This window comes from Nanorana parkeri, unplaced genomic scaffold (genome assembly GCF_000935625.1).
Source record: "Nanorana parkeri isolate BGI_ZX_2015 unplaced genomic scaffold, ASM93562v1 scaffold924, whole genome shotgun sequence".
NCBI lineage: Eukaryota > Metazoa > Chordata > Amphibia > Anura > Dicroglossidae > Nanorana > Nanorana parkeri.
In genome coordinates, this window is record NW_017307192.1 from 485,153 (window position 1) to 497,923 (window position 12,771).

The following is a 12,771-nucleotide window of genomic DNA, read 5'->3' on the forward strand; positions in this document are numbered from 1 at the left end:
ACTGAACTCGCCGTGACCTTTCCCGGAAAGGCCTGTCATCCTGGAGACGGATGCGATGCTGAGTGATCTTAGAGCACCCCACATCAAACTTTTCTTTGAAGAACAGTCCTTTCCTTTCAAAATGACATAGGGACCAGGTTGGGCCCAGTTAAACCTGACAGTTGATTTTAGGCAGGCTGCTTCTCCCGGATGTAAAACCATTTCCGCACCTCCTACCTCTGTTGGGCCTTTTTGTTCCTGAGTCATCCGCAGGTAGATAGGTCGTGGTGCAGGGTGTACTTTCTCAGAGGCAGGGCTTTCTTCAGACACAAGCAGAGCAAGAAGTCGTTTCACAAAATGAGTGTTATCTCTATAGGTTGAACTCGATGGACTTGTATCTTTTTTTAACCTAACTAACTATGTAACTATGTAGCTATGTGTTGGTTCCAACAATAATGGAATTTCAATTAGAACCTGGCGGTCAAGGGCCCACAATGGCTAGAGTATTGAAAGCTCCAGATGGTCCTGCAACAGTTGGGCTGAGCTGTAATTTGACTTGAAGATACCCGACATAAGGGAGTTTCTCAGTTCCAATACCCCAAATCTCAAGGCCTTCTGATTCAAATGTTTCTCTTAGAAATCTTGATAGATCAAGGTGGCTTGGGCCCCAGAGTCTAACAGGGCTTTGGTGACAACAACTTCTACTTCATCTGGGATGATAAAGGTGAAGGACCAATCAGCTCCTCAGAAAACGTTTGTGTTCTTGCTTAGTAGGCGGATCAATGTTGGTTAGCGGATCAATGTTGATTGTCTGTGTTCTAACTCTTGTTGGGTGTGGGTTTTGGTTCTTTGATGGATATTGAGGTGTAAGGTGTGCATTGCCCGTGGCGGAGGATTAGACACCCAAGGAGGGAGCCTTTTGGTTAAGGCAGGTGAGGTTTTGATCAAAGGCTTAGACCCCTCCTGCTTTAGATCTGGATTTTGGAGGTTGGAGCCTGTTGAAATGGTTGGGCACCCAATTTGTTCCCTCACTGGGGCTCGCTGAAGTTTCCCCTTGGCCTAGGTAATAGCATCCCCCTAGTGTACTTTGAAGCTTCTGTAATTAGACTAGATGAACGCTCTCCTTCCTGACACTAAGCTTTAAAGTGTCCAATTTCCCCACAGCGTTAACACCGCTTCCCGACCAAGAACTGAGTATTCCAACTTTATTGGGAATCCTCCTGTTAGAGGTAAGGACTGCCAAATTGGTGGAGTGTTGACACAAGGGTCTTGCCAGTTAGTTTGAGCTTCTGGCATAAGTCTGCTTGAGCTGGGTTAACTGAGCGTTCTCATTTTGGATTACTGTATCAGATGGGTTGGGAATAGTATCCCATTTCTTCAGATTCATCTCTGACTCATCTGTCGATCCAGAGTCATCTTCGTCTAAAGAGTAGTCTCGAACTTGGGTAGGACGCATGAACACTCTGTCTCTCCTTGAGATTGAGTCTCCGGTGAAATGTGATTTTATGTTTTTCTCTGCTAAAAGAGCTTCTTCCTCCCGAATTTCTCTCAACAATTCTGGATAGACAGGTACATGCTTGGGACCCTTCTGAAGAATCTTTTGAATGATGGGATGGTTTGGTCGAGCACCCTGTAAGATTTGATCTAGCTGGGTCTTATCAACTGATTTAGGGTCTATCTGTTTCTTCTGTACGATCTGACGTAGCATCCTGTCTACTCGATTAACATAGTCAGACAGTTTTCTCCTCTGTGTGGGTGTGTGTGTTCAAACTTGTACATCAGATCAGAGAACTTTTCCACCCTACCAAAAGCAGCACGTAATGCTCCTTAGTAATTTAGAGCTGTTGTCACGTACCTGGTTGCAGACTGAGTGAGGAGGCCTCCCTTGCACCTCGTGTCCCGAGGACTCTGGAGTTGGGGACAGTCCAAGCAGACATCGAGTGGCACGGGTGCCAGTAGTGATTACACCGTGCAAGCTGGAGTCCAGGTGCTGCGTGAAGAGCAGAGCAGGATCCGTAATCAGGGTCAAACGAACCAAGGTCACACCAATCGGGCAGGCAAGGTACAAAAGGCATGAGGCACAGGCAAATACCAGTAAACGATCCAAGGTCAAGGGGAGACAGCAATGAAGAAGTGTCATAAACAATCCGGGGCCGAAGCAGGGCTAAATGTAGAAAAAACCTACCTGCCCGGAGGCTGTGCCCGAGGCCAGGCCTCGGTGGCCTTGTGGGAAATCTGGCCCTGATCACATAAGGGGTTTAGAAGACCCCTATGCAATAGCTGATTAGTGTTGACAGGTTCTCTTTAAGGAGACAATAGTGGGTCTGTTAGACCCCTAGTGTCACCTTTGCAGCCCATTGAAGCGAATCAATTGCAGATTATCAATGACAGCTCTGAACCTGGAAGTGACAAAATCCTCATCACTTCCGGGTTCTTTAAATGGAGAGGAATTTCCCCTGCAGCTGCAGAAACCCTCCTTGCCAATGCTGCAGGAAGTGATCAGGAAGCTGTAAAGAATCACTTCCAGAACATAGCCGGGAGTGGACTGAATGTAAGTGAACTGACTCAGCAGCCGGGAGTCAGTTTACAGGGGCATGCGTAGTACTTACATCCCTGGCTGTAAAAGGGTTAAGGATTACTGTGCAAAGTCCAGCAACAAAAAAAGCATCTACATTTTCAACTGAAACCAGACTGGTTGCTATGGGTTACTGCGCTCTTCATGTAATTACCATTCGTTTTGCCCTGCTGTATTAATGAAAGCCTGCGTGCGTCGTCACTGTGCATGATTCGCCTGGCGAGATACACTGACAGCTACATGTACGCTGACAGGAAGCTGCTGCGCTAAATAACAGGCAGCAAAGTGTTTAGGTGAGAGCCATGTAGGCGTCTCATTGACAGATGCTGGTACCATTGTTCAGCTGCAAGCTAAAAAGCACCGTGTGCGTGTGTGTGTATGTGTGTGTGTGTATGTGTGTGTGTGCATGTGTGTGGTGTGGCTGGTGGAGTTCTGCGTGCGGCTCAGTAATAGCTGCACGTATGTGTGGCAGATATCTGTGTGTCTTTCTGACAGGTAATTGTATGTCTGCTTAAAATAAAAAGCTCGGAGACTCTCAGTGTCTCAGCGGTTGTCTACGCTGCTTTTATGTATCAGTTATTAGGAAATACAGAGAATGCGCGACATTAGGAATGAGGAGCAAACAACAGCAAAATGCAAAGTGATACAGTCATATGGAGAATAGAGAGGCTGGGAGAAGAAGTACAGAGATAGTTCTAGACAAACAGCTGAGACACATGCACGCTAAATTACCTGCCACAATATTTGCCATTCTGTTCAGCCAGTCTGCTGATCCGGGGCACCCCATCCAGGTCAGTGATTTCATTGTATTGAATATAGTTAAAGGCTAATTCAATCTCTCATACCATGTGCCATGTTATACCCATAGTCAGGGGCGTAACTAGAAATCACAGGGCCCCATAGCAAAATTTTGTATGGGGCCCTGTGATTTTTAGTTAAGCCCAACTGAGGGTGACCCTGCAGAGCCCACCATATACTCTCCATGGTGGGCTCTGCAGGGTCTCAGGTGGGCAGTCAAGCCCTGTGTCTGCTCCGATCTTCTGTCCGCCTCCTTCTGCCCCACGATCGCTTGTGGGCCCCGCCTCCTCCATCACTGGGCCCCACCTCCTCGAGCGCCGGGCCTCGCCTCCCCCACTGGTAAGCCCCACCTCCTCAATAGCTGGACCCCGCCTCCTCCATCACTGCCGACAACTGGCCCAGTCACCTCCTCCGAAGCTGCTGGTTGTCACCGACTCAGCAGCGGCTGTGAGGAGGAACGTGCCGCTGCACATGCTCCTCCTCACAGCCGCCAGTGACAGCCAGTAGGCTGAGATGCCATATCGACCCAGACAGCCCGCACGGCATCAGGGGGATGTCCTGGCCGGATCCCCCTGTGCCCCGGGCCCCATAGCGACCGCCTGAGTCGCTATGGTGATTGTTACGCCACTGCCCATGGTTAGGGTGTAACATGGAACTTGGTGACATTCCGCAGACCCCCACCCTCAAACTGCTCCACCCAGTGGGGTAACAATAGCCATGCGGCTGCTATGGGGGTGGAAGGGGGCCCCAATAAGGATTGCAGAAGTTGCTGCTGACACTGACATTATTAATTAAGTAGAGATGACATCAGATGTACAGGGGGGGCAACTATGCAGGCAGCTCACCTGAAGGTTGCTGGGGGACCCCATCAAAATTTTGCTATGGGGCCCCATGATCAGTGGTTACGCCCCTGGCTCCACCCTTTACTTATTTGAATCTCAGGTTTCTTCTCCCTGTAGCTGAATTCAGCCCCACCTGCATATCAAATGTGTAATCTGAGAAAATGGACCATTTTAAGGAAAAAAACAGGTAATTTTGGAATTGATGGCAGCAACACGTCTCAAAAAAATTATTCTTTTAACAACACTCTGTAAACATTTGGGAAGTGAGACCAGTTTATGGAGTTTTGGGAGAGGAATGTTGTCCCATTGTTGCCTGATCTAGGATTGTAACTGCTCAACAGTCCCGGGTCTTCTTTGTTGTATTTGTCATTATAAGATGAACCAAACATTCTCAGTTGGTGAAAGGTCTGGACTGCAGGCAGATCAGTTAAGCACTTGGACTCTTCTACTACAAAGCCGTGCTGTCCTCATAGAAGCAGTATGCGGTTTAGCATTGTCCTGCTGAGATATACAAGGCCTTCCCTGACGTCATCTGGATGGGAGCACATGCTGGATATCTCTTTCAGCATTGATGACGCCTTTCCAGATGTACAAGCTGCTCATTCCATACACACTAATGCACCCCCATACCATCAGAGATGTAAGCTTTTGAACCGAGCATTGATAACAAGCCAGAAAGCCCCTCTTCCCTTTAGTCCGGAGGATGCGGCACACATGGTTGCCGAAAAGAATGTCAAATTTCGATTCATCTGACCACAGAACAGTTTTCCACTTTGCGAAAGACAATTTAAAATGATCTTTGGCACCGAGAAGACGGCGGCGTTTCTGGGTCATGTTCAGATACGGCTTCTTCTTTCCATCATAAAGCTTTAACTGGCATTTTTGGATGGCTCGGTGAGCTGTGTTCACAGACAGTGACTTCTGGAAGTATTCCTGAGCCCATGCAGTGACGTCCATCACAGAGTCATGTCTGTTTTCAATGCAGTGCCGTCTGAGGGCCCGAAGATCTCAGACATCCAATATTGTGTTTCGGCCAGATTCTCGAAAACCTTTTGATGACATTTTGTACTGTAGATAATGATATAGTTAATGTCTTTACACGTTTACATTGAGGAACGTTATTCTGAAATTGTTCAACAGATTTTAGAGACAGCTTTTCACAGATTGGTGAACCTCGGTCCATCTTTACTTCTGAGACACTCTGACTCTCTAAGATGCTCTTTTTATACCCAATCATGTCACTGACCTGTTACCAATTGTTCTTCCAGCTCTTCCTTGTTAGTACCATGTACTTTGCCAGCTTTTTGTTGCCCCATCCTGTCTTTTTTGAGACGTGTTGCTGTCAATTTCAAAATTACCTTTTTTTCTTTTTAAATGGTCCATTTTATCAGTTTAAACATTTGACATGTTTTCTATTTTCTAATGTGAATAAAATGAGTTTATGAGATTTGCAGATCACTTCATTCTGTTTTTGTGTAGATTTTACACAGCGTCCCAACTGATTTGGAATTGGGGTTGCAATTTCTCTTCTGGTCGAATGTTCTTCGAATGGTCAGAGTGAATGGGGAAAATACCACATTGTGACCACTAGATGGAGCCGAGGATCATAGGGAATAAATAGTAAAATACCACATTGTGGCCACTAGATGGAGCCGAGGATCATAGGGAATAAATAGTAAAATACCACATTGTGGCCACTAGATGGAGCTGTGGGGACGTTAATCCCGGATAAGGTATGCTGCCGGGTTCCATCATCTCCCGTGCAGCTGTCGGGCTCTCGGTCCGTGACCGAGTGCCCGGCTTTTGAGAGTTGGTGACACCAAAATGACTGTCAGTCATTTTGGTGTCACCCCCACTGATGGTGTCCCCTTGGTGCGGGCCGCACCCCACTTGTGACGCCAATGGGTGGTGGTGCATGTTACAGGGTTATGGGGGGTTAGTGGTGTAGGTAGAAATATGGACCCCGGCACTCTAAGTAGTGTGGGTGGTGCACATTACTGGGGGTGGGGGGTTGTAGGTGGTGCACATTCTCTGTAGCTCCGGCCGGCGCCCCACCCAGCTCATTGACATCACTGGTTGCCAGGAGCTGGGCGGGACACCGGACAGAGCTACCTAACTTTCTAAGAGCTCCTAGCAACCTGGGACGCTCTGGCTGGAAAGGGGGAAGCAGGCACACCTACCACACCCACCCCCCACCATGTGACCCAAAGACCCAAACAGTCTCAGGTTGCCCCATTAGAGGGGTGGCCCTGCCTGTGGTGGTCAGAGTCTTGCAATGGGACTTGTAGTTCCACAACAGCTGGAGTGCCGAGGTTGCCTACCCCTGTTAAATGGGACTAGAGTACCTGTATGAGGTAGCGAATAACAGCGAATTCTATAATAACTGACAAACCAAATCGGGGGAGGGTTTTGGTGAACATTAATATCCATTTGACGCAGTAGGAAAAATAGCGAATTTCACTGTCGCATAGCAAGACCCGCTAACCGTGACGCTTGCACTCGAAAGGCGCTAGCGCTCTTTTAAAAACGTTATAATGCGTCATTTTTTTTTACGAAAGAGGCTTTTAGCGTCCCAGCAATAAAAAAAATAAAGGTAAAATGGAGGAAAACATAATAACGTGAGCTCATAGAAATAGCTGAGATGATGAATCGTTTTTGAAGTGGGTGCTCGGAGAACAGCCAGCATAATCGAGGGGAAAAAAAAATGTCAGGATATTGGAGCGAGCGTACGAGGGAGGAGAGGAGCAGCAAAGTGTGTGGGAGTCAGATGGAGTTTTATGCAAATACTGCCTTTTTCCCTCTGCCCAATCAGAGGGGAGATCGCATCCTCTCCCAGTCCTTCCACGCTTGCCAATTTGGCTACCGGACTCGGCTGTCAGTGGATGATCCAACCTTCCGAGCTACAGGTCCGGCGACCGGCGATACATGGGAGCAGGTGAGTGCGGAGAAAAGGGCAATGGGGACCCTGCGTGCTGAGTGAGGGGCCACGGTGTGGACTTAGCGAGCGACGCAGAACGCAGCGATAATGTAGAAAGTGCAGTAACCCCTGGCAACCAATCACATTTCACCGGTTATCAGTTTGAAGAAAAAAAAAAAAGAGGACAGAGCAATGAAAGATGCTGAATGGTTGTTATGGGTTACTGCACTTCATTCATTATCCTTATTTAATGTATTCTGTCTTTCTATCTATCTATCTATCTATCTATCTATCTATCTATCCATCTATCCAACATCTATCTATCTATCTATCTATCTATCTATCTATCTATCTATCTATCTATCCAATATCTATCTATCTATCTATCTTCTCCTATCTATCTATCTATCTATCCATCTATCCAATATCTATCTATCTATCTATCTTCTCCTATCTATCTATCTATCTATCTATCTATCTATCTATCTATCTATCTATCTATCTATCTTCTCCTATCTATCTATCTATCTATCTATCTATCTATATCTATTTTCTCTGATATAAGTACCATCTGCTCCTCTATAAAAAGCCTTAGCGTAACTTTATGTCGATTGGAATCGGAATGTTTGAAAATTCGAAACTATTAAACAGATAAAGATAAAAAATAAATCAAATAAAGTAAAATAAAACTACAATTCAGGGCCGGGGGATCTTCATAGGAGCAGGCTGATAATCTGCATATTTGTGGGGGAGCATGCAAAAAGAAAGGGAGTGGGGGATACTATTTAAGGAAAGGGGTGGAGGCAGCGATGTTCTGCAAGGGCAGGAAAGGAGCAATACTCTGCAGGTAGGAGATACAACAAGGCTTGTTCATGGAGCAACGTATATTTGTGTGCTACAAGTGGATGAGCTACAACTACAAATCCCAGCATGACCTATTTTTTTATATCGGATTAGGGCATGCTGTGACTTGTAGTTCCACAGCAGCAGGTAGACTGAGACGGATGGAGGGCATTGCTAAGTCTGGATGGCAGCAATGCATTGAGCGAAGTCATTATTATATAATGGAGATGTCATTCTACAGATGATGGTGTCAGTGCGGAGTTAATGGTCACTGACAGGAGATAATTACATCTCGGAAAACTCAATCTGTCAGATGTTAAGCTGTGGCTCTCTGTGAGTCTTTTGGAGACGATGCTCTGCAGGATTCATCGTATGAGGTGATGATAGGATTTCCATGGGGTGTCTCGCACGCGCTAGAGGAAAGAAGGAAGCTCTGCGGGGGGCTCTATAAGCGGGGTGACATCTCATTAGCTTGTATTATGCTGCGATGTTCTGCATCAGAGCTAATGAGTTCTGCTCTGCAGGCGAATTGTGGCTGGGATGGGATTGGAGAGATGATCTGCATGCTCCTCTTGGTAGTATGGTGGAGGAATGCTCTGCAGATGCCTGTTACTGACTTCTCTGACAGTAGCAGAACTGTGAATGGAGTGATGCTCTGCAGTAACTCTTATGTAATGTGCTGCATTAAGCAGGTAATAGAGTAATGCTCTGGGGTTTTTGGTAGCTGGTAGCCGAGGCCATTGTAAATTGAAGTTCTGCAGTGTGTGGGTAGTGGAACTGATGATAGAGCAATGCTCTGCTGCCTGAGTAGAAAAAAATGTTGGTGTGATGTTCTGCAGTGTAGAAAGAGTAATAGAGTGATGCTCTGCAGAAATGATTTAAAGAAGTGATATGGTAGTGAAAACTATTTGGAAGCAATGCTCTGCGGCATCTGACAGTGCAGTGACGGGGGAGCGATGCTCTGCATTGTCTGCTGGTTGAAGTGGTACTTGTGTTGGGTTACCGGGGATGGAGGAGCAATGTGCTGCAGTGCCTAGATAGTTTTTGAGTACTGGAGGTGATGATGGGGCAAGGCTCTGCACTTTTTTTTAGTGTGGAGGTGATGGTGATGCAATGCTCTGCAGATTTGGGTAGTAGAAATGATGATGGAGCAATGCTCTGCAGATTTGGTTAGTGTAGGTGATGGTGGAGCAATGCTCTGCAAATTTTAGTAAGTGGAGGTGATGGTGAAGCAATGTTCTGCAGATTTTAGTAAGTGGAGGTGGTGGTGGAGCAATGTTCTGCAGATTTGAGTTAGTGGAGGTGATGGTGGGCTGTCTGGTAGTAGTGCTAATGGCAGAGTGATAACCTGCATGGTGTAGCAGGACGATAATCTGCTGTGGCTGAGGTGAGATAACCGAACAATTTTATGTCTGTAGTGTCTGTTAGGGGAGGTAATAGTGGTGCGATGGTCTGCATAGCCTGCATAGTGAGCGTAATAACGGAGGGACATTCTCATGTCACTTAATAGAAGTGATAATGGAACAATACTCTGTAGTATCAGTATAAGCAATAATGGAGCAACGCTCTGCATTGACTGGTTGGGAAATAGGTGATGTGAGAGCAATGCTCTGTAGTGTTTTTTCCAGTAAGTGTAAAATGGAGTGATGCTCTGCAGTGTTTGGTTAGTGAAGGGAGTAGTGGCAGGATGCTCTTTTTTTTGTTAGTGTCTAGGTCGCAAGGGGAATTTTGGTTTAATGCTCTGCAGTGTCTGGTAGAGGACTCAGCGGTGGAGCAATGTTCTGCAATATCAAGCAGTAGAGGTGATGATAGGGTTATATTTCGCTGTATCTATAAGTGTAGTAGTGTAGTTTATGGTGGAGCAATGCTCTGCAGCACCTGGGTAGTGGAAATAACCGTGGAAGCAATGTCCATCCTTGTCTGGGTAGTGAAGGCGACAGTGAAGCGATGATCTGTTGTGTCTAGGTAACATAGGTGATGGAGGTGCAATGCTCTGCAGTATCTGGGTAGCCAAGATGACGATAGAGTACTGCTCTGCTATGAGAGGGTAATAGAGATAACGGTGGAGTGATGTTCTGCAGTGCCTGGGTAGTAAAAGCGATGAAGCAGCAATGTTCTGCAGTGTCTGGGTAATGGAGGTGATGGTGGAGCAATGTTCTGCAGTGTGTGGGTAATAGAGGTGATGGTGGAGCAATGTTCTGCAGTGTCTGGGTAATGGAGGTGATGGTGGAGCAACGTTCTGCAGTGTCTGGGTAATGGAGGTGATGGTGGAGCAACATTCTGCAGCTTATGGATAATGGGGGTGATGGTGGTACAATATTGTGCAGTGCGAAGGTAGTAAAGGTGATGGTGGAGCGATGCTCTTCATGGTTTGGGTAGCTGAGCTTATGGCTGGGTACTGGAGGTGATGGTGGAGCAATGTTCTGCAGTGTCTAGTTAGTGGAGGGGATAGAGGAGCAAGCCATTTGATGGTCTGGGTAGTTGGGCTCACGGTGGTGCAATGTTCAGCAGTGGTTTGGTTTGTTGAAATTATGGTGGAGCAAATATCTGTAGATTTTAGTTAGTGGAAGTGGTGGTGGAGCAACGTTCTGCAGTGTCGGGGTAATGGGGGTGATGGTGGAGCAATGATCTGTAGATTTTACTTGGTAGAGGTGATGGTGGAGCAATGTTCTGCAGTTTCTGGGTAGTGGAGGTGATGGTGGAGCAATGATCTGTAGATTTTAGTTAGTGGAAGTGATGGTGGAGCAACGTTCTGCAGTGTCAGGGTAATGGGGGTGATGGTGGAGCAATGATCTGTAGATTTTACTTGGTAGAGGTGATGGTGGAGCAATGTTCTGCAGTTTCTGGGTAGTGGGGGTGATGGTGGAGCAATGATCTGTAGATTTTACTTGGTAGAGGTGATGGTGGAGCAATGTTCTGCAGTTTCTGGGTAGTGGAGGTGATGGTGGAGCAATGATCTGCAGTTTCTGGGTAGTGGAGGTGATGGTGGAGCAATGATCTGCAGTTTCTGGGTAGTGGAGGTGATGGTGGAGCATTGATATGCTGATTTATTTAGTAGAGTTCATAAAGAAGCAAAGTTCTGCAGATTTTGGGTAGAGAAGGTGATGATGGAACAATGCTCTGCAGATGTCAATTAGTGGGAGTGATGGTGGAGCAATGTTCTGCAGCTCTTGGGTAGTGGAGGTGATGATGGAGCAATGCTCTCCAGATTTTAGTTAGTGTAAGTGAGGATGGAGCAATGATGTGCAGTTTTTGAGTAATGGAAGTCATTGTGGAGCAATGCTCTGCAGATTTTAGCTAGTGGGGGTGATGGTGAAGCATTGCACTGCCGTTTTTGACTAGTGTAGGTGATAGTGGTTCAACACTCTGTAGTTTCTGGGTAGTGGAGGTGATTGTGGAGCAATGTTCTGCAGTTTTTGGGTATTGGAGGTGATGGTGGTGCAATTCTCTGCAGAATTCCGCTAGTGGAGGTGATGGTGGTGCAATGCTCTGCAGTTTCTGTGTAGTGGAGGTGATGGTGGTGCAATGCTCTGCAGTTTCTGGGTATTGGAGGTGATGGTGGTGCAATGCTCTGCAGTTTCTGGGTAGTGGAGGTGATGGTAAAGCAATGTTCTGCAGTTTTTGGGTAGGGGAGGTGATGATGGAGCAATGTTCTGCAGCATAGTGTGTGAGGAGTAAGGAGCTGGTCACTTACCTGGCCTCATGACGGTGTCCATACACTGAGCAGTGAAGGGAAGGGACTGTTGTAGGGATCGGTGGGCTCGGTCTCTGGAAGGTTCATCATGTAAAATGTGCAGGTCATGGTGGGGAGGAATTAATGAGCTGATGTGGTGAAGGATCCATTGAGAGCTGAGCCGTTCATCTGCTGGTTCTCTCTGGGTGGGATTCACTGCTCTCCATATTTCATGACTGATGGCGGGCGGGGGGCTAATGGAGTGTAAGCTCTTCAGGTCAGAAGGCTGTTATATCTCTTGAGCGGTGCTGAATGCCCATCACTCCTATGGACTCATCTAATGGGCCTCTGTAACCCATAGCAACCAATCCCATCTCCCTTTCCAGCAGTTCACAGCTGTCGAAAAAAATAGATGTAATTTGCTCGGTTGCTATGGGTGACTGTGCTTTGTTTACATGGGGCCTAATATGGGGAACGCTGCCTTGTTGCTTCTAGCGACAAGTCAGATTTAATTGTTTTTTTTTCAGTCTGCGGCTGCGCTGGAAAACGAATGCGGAATCTGTAGCTGTTTGAGATTTGAACGCGTGTTCATAAATCATCGTCTTCTATGCTATAAAAAAAAGAACCCGTTCCATTAATACGTATTATTTAACAAGAGGACTTATCAGACATCCCAACCTGCAAACCCTTATTTCAGGGAGGTTCACGTCTCATTTCAGGGATGTGCCCTTTCTGTTTTTTTTGTTTACAGCGGCCGTCGTCAGATGTACCTGCTCTCAATAGTAGTCTATGTCCGCCCTTGCTGTGCAGCAAATAGCTTCTTCCTTCTGAGAGCCAAGCCTCGTTCTGAGGTTACTCTAGAGATCACATGACCTTCCTCCAGGAGGCAAACCTCACTCTGAGGCTACTCTAGAGATCACATGACCTTCCTCCAGGAGGCAAGCCTCGTTCTGAGGCTACTCTAGAGATCACATGACCTTCCTCCAGGAGGCAAGTCTAACTCTGAAACTTTACCCACTGATGTAATTACCGGAAAGGTTTACTCAGAGTAAACCTTTCAGGGAGAAAATGCCTCTCTCGCGGACGTCAGGGAGCCGCTATCTAATAGCGGGAGACTCCCTGAGCATCAGGGAGACTTGCGATC

General features: G+C 46.8%; 1 protein-coding gene across 2 annotated transcripts in view; it reads left to right on the plus strand.

Annotated features, from left to right (window-relative positions):
- Positions 1-7,079: 7,079 nt before the first annotated feature.
- LZTS1 (leucine zipper tumor suppressor 1) overlaps positions 7,080-12,771 on the plus strand; it is a 30,265-nt gene continuing 24,573 nt past the window's right edge. For both annotated transcript variants that reach the window (XM_018566207.1, XM_018566208.1), the window contains exon 1: positions 7,080-7,129. The gene's annotated coding sequence lies outside the window, so the exon portion shown is untranslated. The remainder of the gene's footprint in view (positions 7,130-12,771) is intronic.